This window comes from Genypterus blacodes, unplaced genomic scaffold, assembly GCF_046128005.1.
Source record: "Genypterus blacodes isolate CSIRO-AG114 ecotype Tasmania unplaced genomic scaffold, CSIRO-AGI_Gbla_v1 ptg000064l_1, whole genome shotgun sequence".
NCBI classification, from domain to species: domain Eukaryota; kingdom Metazoa; phylum Chordata; class Actinopteri; order Ophidiiformes; family Ophidiidae; genus Genypterus; species Genypterus blacodes.
This window is the reverse complement of record NW_027466876.1, coordinates 48508-62047: the sequence shown is the minus strand read 5'-3', so window position 1 is coordinate 62047 and position 13540 is coordinate 48508. Positions and strand designations below refer to the sequence as shown.

The window sequence follows — 13540 nt, the reverse complement described above, 5'->3', positions numbered from 1 at the left end:
TTATTGCATCCATTTATAATCCATCAGGGAGCACAAATGCCTGAATTTTCTCGTTGTATTTGGTGTGTTAGTCTTCAAGAAATAGGCAAAAATATCCAATATTGAAACGTAATCCACCTCTGAATCATCATCTCACCTTCCTACAACGTTCTGGGAAAGATTGAAGGTGCAACAGGAACAGCCTGCCTTCATTACATTATATAAGAAGGCATCCATCATCTGGACGTCTCTAAGAAGACAGCATGTATCATCTGTCTCTTCTATGCATTAAATGAGGAGTTTGTGGGGGAAATCAGCTGCTCCTTCAACCTCACCTTTGTAATGAACACTACATCATCAATAATTGTGTTAAAATCTGGACATTGACTGTAAAAAGAGAATAAATCCTTCACGGTGGTGCTCCCATGTTCTGTCACCTCTTATGTTGCATAATATTGTGAATATTATGCAAGAAGAAATGTCATTTTTTTGACAAAATAAGTGCAGAGCACCATCAATCTGTGGCCACTTTGTGAGACGCTATTAGTGTCATTACAGGAGATGTTTCCCTAATGAACTCTGCCCTCTTACGCAACCTGTTCCCTCAGCAGTGTGGCAGCATCGGTGTGTACCTGAAGGCCTCTCACCTGCTCTGCATTTTGCATACAACAACAATCAAACACGTGTTTCCTCTCTCGGTCGTGAATCAAACGCGTGAATCGTGTGATCAACCGGCGCCATTGTGAATAAAATCCACGTTAACTCACTCGTTTTCTCCGTAGGCATCTTTGTAAACTGTAAATCGGCGAATCTTCGGCTACCCGCAGCAGCTAGCCGCGCTGCAGCCGCTGGAGAGGCGTTGATCCTCATGGAATCCAACAGAATCCAGGCCTCTACTAAACACTTTCTTTGTATTAAACCCTTCGAAGGCGTCCCGACAGTCTGCTCTGGTTCGTGTGTGTCATCTCACACTGCTCACCTGGTCAGACTGACGACTCCGGCAGCACTTTCGGTTAACTTTGTGTTTACAGCATGCAAATCCTCCTCCCAGAGCCTCAGAGGAGCGTTTATACTCTGTTGTTCTGAGTTTGAGCATTTCAGCATTTTTCCTGCAATGTATTCCTTTCAAAAGTGAGGGGGAAATACTTACTAATAATAATAGTCAACATTTTATCTACCATCTTTTTCTAAACAGAGTTACAAACTTACAAAATTTAACACATTAAAAACCTAAACTAAACAGACCAAAATAAATAATAGTAAAGATTATAGCTGAAAGTTAGCAAATCTATCAGCTATAGGTGATCTGAATGACCTGTGTGTTTCATGTTTGACCGTGAAGTATAACTTAAATAATTATGGAAGATTTAAAAAAAAAAGTGTTACAAATGACTCCAGTCCCTCATTTGACCCTTTTGTCTTGACTTTGAGAGCAATTGCTTCACTGGGATGTGAGCCATTTGACTAGGAAAGACTCAAACCCTGAGATTATAGAATTACAGACGTGCAGTGAATCAAGTTTTAATTTCCGGTAAATCACAACTTCATTTCCAGCATTAATTACTTAGAGCCCAACTATGGATCAGCTGGTTAGACGGGTACAAACTAAATATGTTGCGAGTGATAGTGGATGTAAACAGCATAGAAAGGAAACTCTAAACCAACCCCTCTGCTCTGCTCTGTATTATTATCATTAGTGCATGAAAACACAGTGTAGGAGAATGTCAGTGACCACTGAATGGAAAATGGGTCATGGTGAGGAACCCACGGGGATGAAGCTGTACAATTCTTTACCTTCCCTTCATATCCCTGCCACTCCTCCCTATTCATTTGGCTTCTACATTTAGATTAGCTCTTCATCTTACACTGTAATTGAATGTTGTGGTGGAGAAACAGAATTCAAGGGCTTGTTATTGAGTTTGTGGCTTGTTTTTTTTTGTCAAATTCAGCCATTTATTTCCTCATTTGTTTTTTTTCGCCTCCACAAAATGATTTATAGATCAACTGCTGCTTCTGACTGTTAAGGGTAATGTTTTCAGCCCTGGTGAGGTCAGAGTCTAAATGATGGTCCCACAGGGGATAGGCTTGTCCTTGGAGCCTTTCCATACACTATCATCTTTCCTACAGCAAGATGACTTCATTGTCACCTGAAACCGTTAAAAAGTGATAAGGATTTCCCCTCAGGTAGCAGGCGAACACACAAACAATGCCAAAAGCTGTCTATTAACATTGCTGTCCTCTCAGCATGTCAGTGTCTAGCCTTGCAGTTGGAGAAATTATAGTGGGCTAATAACAGTTTTTCCTCGTACAGGCACAGGCATGTTTGGCCTTCTTCACTCTGTGGAGGTCCCATAGTCCAAATAGTTTTGAGTTCAACTAAGAAGTTTGCGGTCGTGAACCTCATTTTCAGAGTAGCCAGAAAAAAAATGTCATTGTTCTGGCAGAGATTTGACTCCAAAGATCGTACAAGTAAAGTTAGTGAACTCTTTAGAATTGCTTGGATTTGTGCACATTTGACAAGTAATTAAAACCGAAATGCAGGAAATTCCTAACTTTTTCTTGTAAATGTTGTTGTGGGTTTCATCGATAACAGAGGAAATTCTGACAAAACTACACAACACAGTGTCACGAGTGTTTCTTGTGTGGGACCATGCCACAGAAGGAAATCATGCACTTATCTCAGATGACTTGAGCCGTGGGACTCTGAAATGATTTCCTGGAGTAGAAGATAAGTATTTCCGGCATTTATCCATGTTTATGCTTAACCAAAGCCCATTTGTGTTTGTACTCACAGTCAATCAAAGAATGCAATTTTCCGCAAATTGTTGGATGTAGATGATGAATCAGGAAAGTTTCAGTGAGTCATTGATTTGATGATGAGATGTTGAAGAATCTACCTTGAAGGGAGAGATGACCTACTGTATATTCAAACCTTCACAATGATTGTGTGCCAAAAACCCAACCCACATTGGGCCCACTGAGTGAAATGTTCTACTTGGCCAGTTAAGTCATAGCATGTAATAATAATAAATTAAGTGCTTTTCAAAACACCAAAGTTCGCCTTACAGTACATAAAAAAACAGCCACAAACAATTCAAAACTCGAGCAGGTGAAATCAACCGACACGGCAGAGACGCCAGCAAAGACAAGGACAAACAAGAGACATAAGATTGGCAGGCACGAATAGGGAATTAAGGAAAACACAGTGTGTTACAGTTTGAACAGGTGAGTTTTGATACGGTGTCAAGACTGTCAAATGCGTGGGGGCGGGGAGTTCCAGAGTCTGGGAGAGGAAGGCCAGCTGAGGATGAGTACAGGGAGCAGCAGGAGGGGGAGGGAGGGGGGTGATGTGGGAAAGATAAGTGGGGGCTAGGTTGTGTCGGGCTTTGAAGGCGAGCAAGGGGGGTCTTGGAATCAAAGATACTGTTCGAGAACTCGCTCACACCGCCGTACACTTTGCTGACATGTTGTGCGTCCAACCAGGTGTGTTTCAAGTTATGTTGAAACCTGTTAAGTCAGGGCAGGGATGACACTTTACCAACTTCAACACATACTTCCAACTATATTACACTATACAATTCGGGAGCATAATAACTCAGTATGTCCTTTTCAGAATCAACCTCATGTTGTAACAATTTGTCAACAGATTAGACAATTTTGTTGACTTCCAGAAAACAAAGCAGTGGAACCTCAGCAATTAGCAATAAAGTAGCAGATTTACACCCAGAGAAGCTGATTTATGAGTGGTTGTGTGTGGCTGCATATGGAAGCCCATTTGGAAAAATATGGAGGATTTAATTTTAACAACAACATAGTAAATGTACTAAATCATTAAATCTCAACTACAGTCCAACATCAGATACCTGTAGTTATTTGAGCATTATGGAACACTGATATTGGCGCATGGGGAAAAAAAGTGAAAGACAGACATGCACACATGGTTTCAGTGTTTGTATGCCTAATGAGTTGTGTGTGTACGACCGTGCTGACGGCAGTAATTGTGGCGAGGCGGTTAGGGGGCCGTTTATCTGAGGCAGACTTGGGAGGAGACAAGGCAATGACTGCTGGTTGAATAAAGTCACGCTAGGAGATAAATGGTGTCTGGTGTCAATATGACGGATGAGACACCAAAAATAGGTTCTGTGATGTTGTGTCCCTACTAACAAAGACCGAACAAAGAGGGAAGATGAGGGCAGCCATAATATAATGAAGCACAGATTGACCGACAACATGAATGCTCTTTGAGTTTTACATGAAACATGTTCAGACTGCCGGTTTAATCAAACACTACTAAGCCTGAAACTGTACATACACAAGGCTCAAAGTACTTTAACTGTTATCTTTACTTTACTTCTCATTAAATTTGGCTTTAATTTACCACCATCGAAGCTGAACTGTGAAAAGGTCCTCACGAGTTCTACATAAATGTATTTGGGAAAAAGCTAAAGTAAATTATTTTGTTTTAAGGGTTTAACCCCCCCCCGCCCCCCCCCCCATAAATATCAGGAAAGAATTCTGGAAAATGTACTGTCAATTACTCAAAACTCTATACTCGTTATTGTCATGTGATCCATTTGTGAGTCCTTCACATTTGCCTAGTAAACAACAAACAATAGCTATTTTCAAGGCTGTGATTGTTGTCAGAAGCTGTTATAAAACATCCCATAGTAGATACTTTTCAGTTAAATAATTCTAGAAAATAAAAGGAATGAAATATAGAAGCAGAACAGCGTAAAATTCAATCAATTTTTGTTCACATTTTATTTTTTATTTTATTTTATTTATTTTATTTTATTTTATTTTATTTTATTTTTTATCTTCTTTTTATCTTCTTTTTATCTTCTTTTTTTATCTTCTTTTTATCTTCTTTTTATCTTTTTATCTTTTTATTTACAGCACATCTTTTAGTTGGAAAATTCAAAGCCAAGAAAAATTTCCGAAACTCACTCAGACTCCAGACGTTTAACCTTTATCCTTTCTACATGCGTTCAGATTAACATGCCCTTACAGACATTTTTGACACCAATTCCATACTGCCTGACTTTGGTATTACACTTTCCCACAGTGTTTGTCCCCAGGGCCTCCGTGTGTATAGTGTGCATGCACATACAAGCATGTACACACACACGCACACACCTACACACAATAATCTCCACCATCAGCTGAGAAATACTGAGCCGGCTGTGTGTGTGTGTGTGTGAGAGAGAGAGAGAAAGAAATCGAGAGAGAGAGAGAGAGAGAGAGAGCCTTTGTGATATCAGACCCTGAGATAGAAAGAGCTGTCGAGAGTTTGCCAGGATTAATGGACATTAGCACATGAAGTCATGAAGAAGGCAGGAAGCGCCACAGGAAATGCCTGAGAGGGTGTGTAATGCCATCTCTGATCATTGCCCATGTGCCAGGAGCATAATGTATGCAGATGTGGTGGGAAAATACTGGGGGCTTTTGTACAAGTTGCACATACAGCAGATGGAATGCAACAAATACTGAGATGGCTGAAATGCTTTTAAAATAGTAATGTATAGAAGTTGTTCAAAGACACCAAGTGGTGTGGTCAAGCAATGAAAACAGTGATGTAATTCATTCACGTTTTACCGACATTAGAGTTAATTTCTTACAGTACAGGAACTACTTTCACTATTAAGAGCTGTAACTTTATATGTACAGGTCTATGATTATGTCGCCTACTGAACCAGACTTCTTTAACATGTTTACATCATGTAACACACTTTCTAAGTATCAGGGTAGGGAGCAAATGTGAGGCCAGTTTAGGTCTGAAGCAACTGGCCAATCAGAACAGAGCGGGCTCATTTGCAGAAGTGGGTCAATGTTTATTTGGACATTGAAGCAGATGTTGAAATAAATATCAAAATGAAAATGTGTCCCTCTTTCCTGTAATTGTACAAAGACAACATGTCTTCACTGTCTTCTGTCTTCATTTAACATTTTATTTTCATGATGTCCCAGGTGTGTGAACCTCATCTTGCCCCTGCATGTGTATTTCACATTCAGTGGAAGAACGCGACAGCGAGATGCTATCTAATCAGCACAGGAAGAGCCCAGCACGGATCTGTCAGCACTGTCATTGGACCCGTACAGAATCTTCGGGAAACACTCCAACTTTACACTGATCTCACTGATTAACTATGGAAATTGTTTCTTTTTGGCTTGGTAGCGGTGAAAGCCTTTATAATGGGGGCGGGGCTTAGTAGGCTGTTGACAGGTCCCAGCACATACTGATGCCAAACTGTGTGTTTTACAGTAGGTACAGTATCAAGGGGTATCAAATAGAATAATCAAATCAAATGCACTACTTACTCTGCATCACAGTGTAAATAATGAAAATAAATAAAGGAACATTCCACAGATTTCACAAGCACACAATTTGATGGTCTTTTGGAGTTCTATTCAACATGTGAAAACCCTCATGACATTATTATTGTCTGTGTTTGTTTCTGTGTCCGCCCCCACTTCTTCTATTTTTAACATATTTTCAGATGGTGTCAAGTTGTCCCGGATATGATGATGTCATCTGGGTGATGTAAGTAGTTGCACTGAAATGGTGATCTGAGAGAGAGAGAGAGTGACAAAGAGAGAGAGAGAGAGAGAGAGAGGAACTAAACCAATCATGTTGTTTTGCTTCAGTGCAGAAAATGCTAAAATACATGTTGAAATATAATAAAGTCAATAAGTTAAAGAATTGACTTTTGACTGATACATTTTCATTCAGATTAGATCACATATCTCATCACTTTCATAATAGAGCTGTCTGTTCACACATTCTTATATTTGGTCTTTCTGACTTCTGATCTCATGTTGGACCTTTACAGAGAATTTTACTTTGCACCTGGTATGAAAATGTCTGAAGCAGTTGTCATTTTCCCACCTCCTCTGACTGATACCTCCACCTGTTTGCTTTAGTATGTTACTTAGACATTAGGTACCACTTGGTCATTGCTCGATCTTCTCCTGTTGCCACCCTGTCTGACCTACTGCTCAGTTTCCCAGAAACCTGATTCATTGCAACATAGAAAACTTGACTTTAATCAATGGTCTTCCTTTGTGTTCTTCTCTCCTGTCATGTGTTGTATCATATCTGAGTCAGAGGCGAGCATCTCCATCCAGTCACACAACCTCGGCACAAACTCCAAACTGAAGCTGAGTTGTAGGTGGGGGGTCTGTTAGAAATGGGAGTCTGCTTTCCTCCAGCCAGGAGCGAGTGGTGAGGGGAAGTCTAGGTCACCAAACCCCAAGAGCTTCTGGCTAACCTCAAGACAAAACTTTGATTCCATCATCAACAAAGGGACCACTGTTTAAAACGTAACACTAGGGCCATTATTATCCAGCTGAGAAAGTGAGAAAGTGTGTGAAACACCTCAAGTTGAAAACTTAGTGACTCCTCCATGTGTTTCTCTGACTTACTCAACTCACTTTCCGGAATGAATTTTGTCGATGCAGCTATAAAAATGCCCCAAAAGGGATACAAGTGTGGAAATGCTTGACATATTGCAGAGAGAAGAAGAGTAGAGTTTCACTGACAGGGAAAATGAAGTTGTCATGTGAGGTACTGTTTCTTTAAGCCCATCTGATTGGCTAACTGTAGGTCTGAGCTAGAAACACCCAAAGACCCCAAACCAGGGTGGACCATCTTACTGTCTCCTGAGGTGGAAGATCTTGCTAGAACATTCTAAAGGGAGCTATAGGGTGTCACTGTCAGACTCGCTCCTTCCCTCCCTCTCCCTCCCTTCTTTGTGGAGAGGGGACAGATGGAACTAGGCTGTCACTGGGCTAAAGTTAGCCGCGCAATTAGTTCATACGCTAATTAGCTGTGAGAGAAGCAGAGGAGCACCAGATTTCCCCCGGTGCCGAAAACCCGATTCCAAGGAAATGAGGTCCTGGCAGAAGCAAGAAATATCCCGAAAGTGCAAAAAAAAGGAAAACATGCTAACACAAAAAGGTTCATGAAGCTGTTTATAAATGAACTGTAGCGATGAGAAAAGGAGAATATTGAGTTAAGACATACACTTATTGCCGTAAAGGATGTTGCCTGTCCATGTTCCAGGTGTTCCAGATGTTCTCCCACCTTTAAAAAATGTTTTCCTGTCGGGAATTTTAGACGCTTTCCCCCAAATTCTTGGAATATTACGAAACCAGATGTTTTAATCCCTTGCACTGCCCCCTAGTGGCATTATTCATTCCCCACCCTGTTCTGTCTGTTCTGTGCTTGAATGTGTTTCACTTTGGGGCCGGGGGGAATCCTAAAAAAAAGCCACGTTCCCACAATGCACCAAAAAGCATTGCACCTCACTGTAGAAGAGAAAGTAAAAAAAACAACTCTGATGTTCTTCATTCCATCTGCGTTTTTGCGTAGCAGCACGTGTGTCTGTGTGTCGGGGGTGAAACTGCAAACCCAAGAATGTGGAAGGGATATAAAACAATTAACGCTCTGTTAAGGGAGTGCAGGGGCTGGCAGGCATTTCACATCAGGTGCAACAGAGCCGGAACAATGGAGCGCTCTGGGCCGGAGTGCAGATCAATGTCATGTGTATCGCTTATCACCAACAGGGCCAAAATGTTTCATTTGACTGACAACCTGAACACATTAGACATTCATAATGGCCACGAGTCACAAGAGGGTCAAACTGAGGGATTCTTACTTAAAATTAAACATCTGTCGTTTGAAAAGGATTCTCTTACTGGTCTACTGATCAGGTCACATCGTTCTGGCCCACACACACACACACACACACACACACACCAGTCTACCTGTCACACATTTCATAAACATTGGCGTATGACAATGACACAGTGACTTTGAACTAGTGGAGGCTTCACATTGTTGAGGAAATTCTCTGGCATCAAACGAAAGCGGGGGAGGTTTGCTTGGAGCATTAGCTATTCATGCACTTGTACTTCCCTGGAGGGACAACATCAGGAATCCCACCCATTTACCAGAAACTCGGAACGTTCCAAGGAAACAAATCCAGATCTGAAGGCTCAGGGTGGAGAGCTGCTGCTAAACTGCTTTACTTCCACTTTCCTCCACAAAATGGTGTGTTTCTACAAAGTCATCATCTCCGTGCCCTACATTTAAGGGAATTGTGCTCCCATTCGGAACGTCCTTGTCATTTTGGCCTGCTAATTAGGAATACACACATGCCAAAAAGTTGTTCCGTGGTGTGATGCACGAGGCAAAACAACAAACAAACACACACAATTAGTTTTGAAGTCCTGAACTGTAAAACACAGAAGCCACAAGAAGGGAACACTGGATCCGAACAATAAGTCATCCGGCACCTGTGGGAAGAAAAATGGGAAACTATGGAAACCTGACGCTCCATATGTTAACCTGTGCTGCACAGTCTGGCACAGATAAGTGAAATAAGCTACCGAGTTGTCATTTGAAGTAAAGCTTAAGCTGGATCATTCCTCTGTCTAGGATTGTGGAAGGCAAGGAGAAGGACATTGAGGGATTCCCACAATTCCGAGCTTCTCCGTGCTGCTCTTTATAAGTCTTTAACATTAGTTTAGCTGCTTAAACGTCTGTTTTACCAAATGGCTGTGCGTCGTCGTCGTGTTTCTTCCTTTCCTCCCCTTCAGCTTCTACACCTCCAGCATTTAGCACACCCGTAAACGCAACGCAAAACTTTACGTCCATGAACTTCCGGTCATCTCAGTTCCACATCCCTCCCACAGATGACTCACCGCCCCGAAGCACACGTCCATACCCGCAATCCCACCCGCGATCGGGACCCCTTTTTGAACTTTACATCCTGAGTATGGACCAGGGTTCACCAGCACAGCACCAGATGGAGACTCATAAATCACTCCCATGCACATCAGGAGAGTCCATAAATAGGGCAGCAGTTTGGAGGGTAGAAAACATCTAGGCAAACCTCTGGTCTCCCAAGGGTCCTGGGGGCTGAGGCAGTATGTGAGCCATAACTCTCCCATTCTTTTAGTGACAGAGGGCTTTTTATGCTCTCATTTACCTCTGAGTTAATCATAGAGGGGGAAACCAGAACCATGCACTTTTTTCTGCAGCTATGGCTACTGATGATGGTGGGTTGTCTGTGTGTGTGTGTGAGAGGGAGAGGGAGTGGAGAGAGGAAATTGGCTCACCTGTTTATTTGCCAGAAAGTTCAGGACTTAATTTCATAAATCAAACAGGTGAAAACAACATGGAGGTGATGACCAACGTGAACCATACCTTGTTAATTGGTGTATTCAGCACTGGGACTGTGATGAAAGGGGTTCCAGTATAGTCAAGGTCCGAAGGGGTCAGGCAGTTGTTGCAAGTGTGTTTCTGTTAAACCCCCCACAAGTGAATCTATTTTCTGAGGCACCTCTGACACTCATCTGGACCACAACAATGCCCCCTTTCTCCTCTCCGTCTCACGCTTGGCTGACCTCTCTGAATACAACCCAGCACAAAATAATCCATACGCCCGAACCCACACACACACACACACACACACACGCACACACAGTACTAGCATGCGTAGAAACAAACACACGAACACACATGTTAGCACTTAAATGGTCACGTGTGTTGCTTTTGCCAAAAAGGTAACATTTCGAAACGCAGACATAACTGCAACTAAGCCAAATTAAACAGGAACGAGTAGCGCATGCATGTTATAAGAATACACAAATACACAAAATAAAGGTGGGACGCAGAGCCTGAGCAGCTTCCACATGACTCAGAACTCAACTCAGAATTACAACACTGCCCCCTTGTGAACATCTGAGAGAAATGCAGAAGAACCAAAACATGCCTGTACTGTATGTGCTTTCCTTTATACTCTTATCTTTAACGGAAAGTACCAACAAGCCATGTGATCCCAACGCTACTCTTCCTCATCATATAAGATCACCTAACTAAAGCAGAAATCCTCCTTCCTTTAGTCCATTATAAACGTTTAGGGCCAGATGATGATGAGGTCATAAGTGGGTGAGTGCAGCATTGAGGTGGGCAGACCCACAGTGGGGTTAGGATCCACTTGTCACTCAACAGTCTCACTTATCTTCTGCCTGCATGCTTGAACATCTAGGAGGTGACATAATGTGCAGGGTAAATAACAGGAAATCGTCAATTCTAGGACTTTCTGCTTACATGCTTGCTTATTCAATGATGTTTGTATTTGTCTTCACTTGTAGGCCCACTGCTGCATCGGTAAGTCCACTATTTACATTATTTTGTCATCACTTATGGTAGAAAATGCATGTTTTGAACAATTCTGTGTTTAAAGTTGCCTTATTGGTTAGATGCTAGGATGCTATATCATATAGTTTGGTAAATAAAGAGTTAAATATCTACGGTTCTTCTTGTTCTCACATGCAGAACTCATATCTGTGCATGTTCCTTCTTAAAAAATACTTCAGCTCATTCATTTGTGTTTTTGTGAAGGTTTTTATTGGTTTGAAAGTGTTTTATGATTGCTAGCTGTTCTGTTTTAAACACCACTCAGTGTTTACTTCTCAGAAAAGGGGGGCAGTCATCATTACATCTTCCCTTGGCACCGTCTTCTGGGGCAGTTTGGCATGTTTTGATAAGAGAGTGGGGGATGGGGGGTGACGTGTGCTTTGCCATCACTGCTTATCTTCGCACACATTTAAAGGGAAGCCGCTTTTCACAGGCTCTTTAAAGTGACGCATATTCAGCTGTGTTTATCTCTACCTCAGTTCAGTCCTCTCAACATAATGTAAGTTAATACTTCCTCAGTAATTATTTTCAACTTCAATAGACAATACTTCTTGAATTTGTGATGTATTGTGATGTTGTAATGTTGTGTTTAAGCCAGTATCACTATCAAAAGAAGACAAACATACATAGAAGTCATACAATAACAGAATTCCCATACATTTTTATGTTTTGGATTCTCTTCTGAGCTATTCAAACTTTGTTACCACCACAGGTACCTAAACCACAGTTTGAGAACCACTGCTTTAATCCAAACCAAGTGTTTTTACGTCCCAGAATTCGTATCGGAGTCTTTCAGTGCTTTCCGTAATTGATTGACAGGATAATAATCAAGGTGTAGGTATACAAGGTATTTATATTTTGTTTATCTATGGAGAGCAGTAGAGTAAAATGATATGGTTATTCCCATACTATACTGTGTATCCTCACTAATTACACTATGTGTGAGCATGTGGTTAGCAAGGCCACCCAAGGGTGATGGAAATGGGGTTAATCTGTTAATCAGACAGCCATGGCAGTGAATAGACTTGGTGGATGAAAGAAATGATAATCTGATACCCTGCCTGCCACTCACCTCAGCCTGTGGATAGGTGCCCCTAAATGGATTACAGGACAGCACATGCCAGGGAAAGGCCAGCTGGACACACACACACACACACACACACACACACACACACACACACACACACACACACACACACACACACACACACATACACACACACTCCACACGTAGATGCACAAGCAGAGAAGATTAGTCAGACATGCATGTTACAGTTAGAAACTACCAGTTTGATGATTCCATTTCCTTTCAGATTTGACTACAGTCTGAGTTGAACATTGAGTGGCAGAGAAGGCATAAGATGGAATCAGACCCAAAGGCTGCAGAGTCTGAGGCCCAGGTTCCAGACAACAGGGAGACAGAGAGTCGAGAGACATCCGAGTTTGAGGTAACGGCCGATCGCCTGGAGCAGCTGCTGAAGAGCATGCAGGTGCTGCTGTCGGACGTGGAGCAGGTGAGGGGCCACTGCAGCCACCAGGCCTCCGAGCTCCTGAGCGCAGCCGTGGAGCTGAAGCAGCAGCAGGAGGAGCTCAAGGAGGGCTACGAAGGACTGGCCCGAGATATGCAGGAGATCATGGATAGCGTGGATGACTTGTTCAGCACCAAGAGTGCCTTTGACGCCAAGGAGACGCAAGCAGAGAAACTCACCAGGCAACTCTGAGGGGACAGAATGTGACTTGCAAAACCCCAAAACTGTGGTACTGGGGAGCTGAAATGGAAGGGTGTGTTTGGGTGTGTTTGGGTGTGTTTTGGAGGCTTTTGTGGCTTTATTGTAAAGTATATACTTATATCAGAGACAACATGCGAAAACTGTGGGTTGGTAAAAAAATGTTTGCTTCTCTATTGTTACAGTCAGTGCAGTAAATGTCTTATATAACATGAAGACCTTAAAGAATAACGCAGTCTGCCACAACACACACTGCATCATTAACCCTTTGGAATGGACATGATTTTGTTTCTACGTATTTCCCGAAAAATCCTGAATCAAAAGAAAAATTGATAAAATTGTAAATACATAAAATTCAATAACGACTCCACACACACACACACACACACACACACACACACACACACACACACACACACACACACACACACAGTCACTAGGCATCACATATATATATATTCCCTCACTCATGATGTGTTTGACAGATGTGTAGCACATATTGGTCTTCTTCCCTATATACTGTATATTCCCCTACATTCTTCCTATGCAGCCAAGGCTCCAGTGTGGTTTCTCACTAAAATAACCCTAAATAGAGCCTCCAGCAATACTCCTCCCACCAGCAGCTACT

At 42.1% G+C, this 13540-nt stretch overlaps 1 long non-coding RNA gene across 1 annotated transcript; it reads right to left on the bottom strand.

Moving 5' to 3' along the window:
* Window positions 1-13195: 13195 nt before the first annotated feature.
* Window positions 13196-13408, bottom strand: LOC143004219 (uncharacterized). The gene is made up of 2 exons (XR_012963948.1): window positions 13312-13408; window positions 13196-13277 (listed from the first exon to the last, which is right to left on the bottom strand). It is a non-coding gene; the product is annotated as an uncharacterized LOC143004219 (long non-coding RNA).
* Between the last annotated feature and the right edge of the window lie 132 nt (window positions 13409-13540).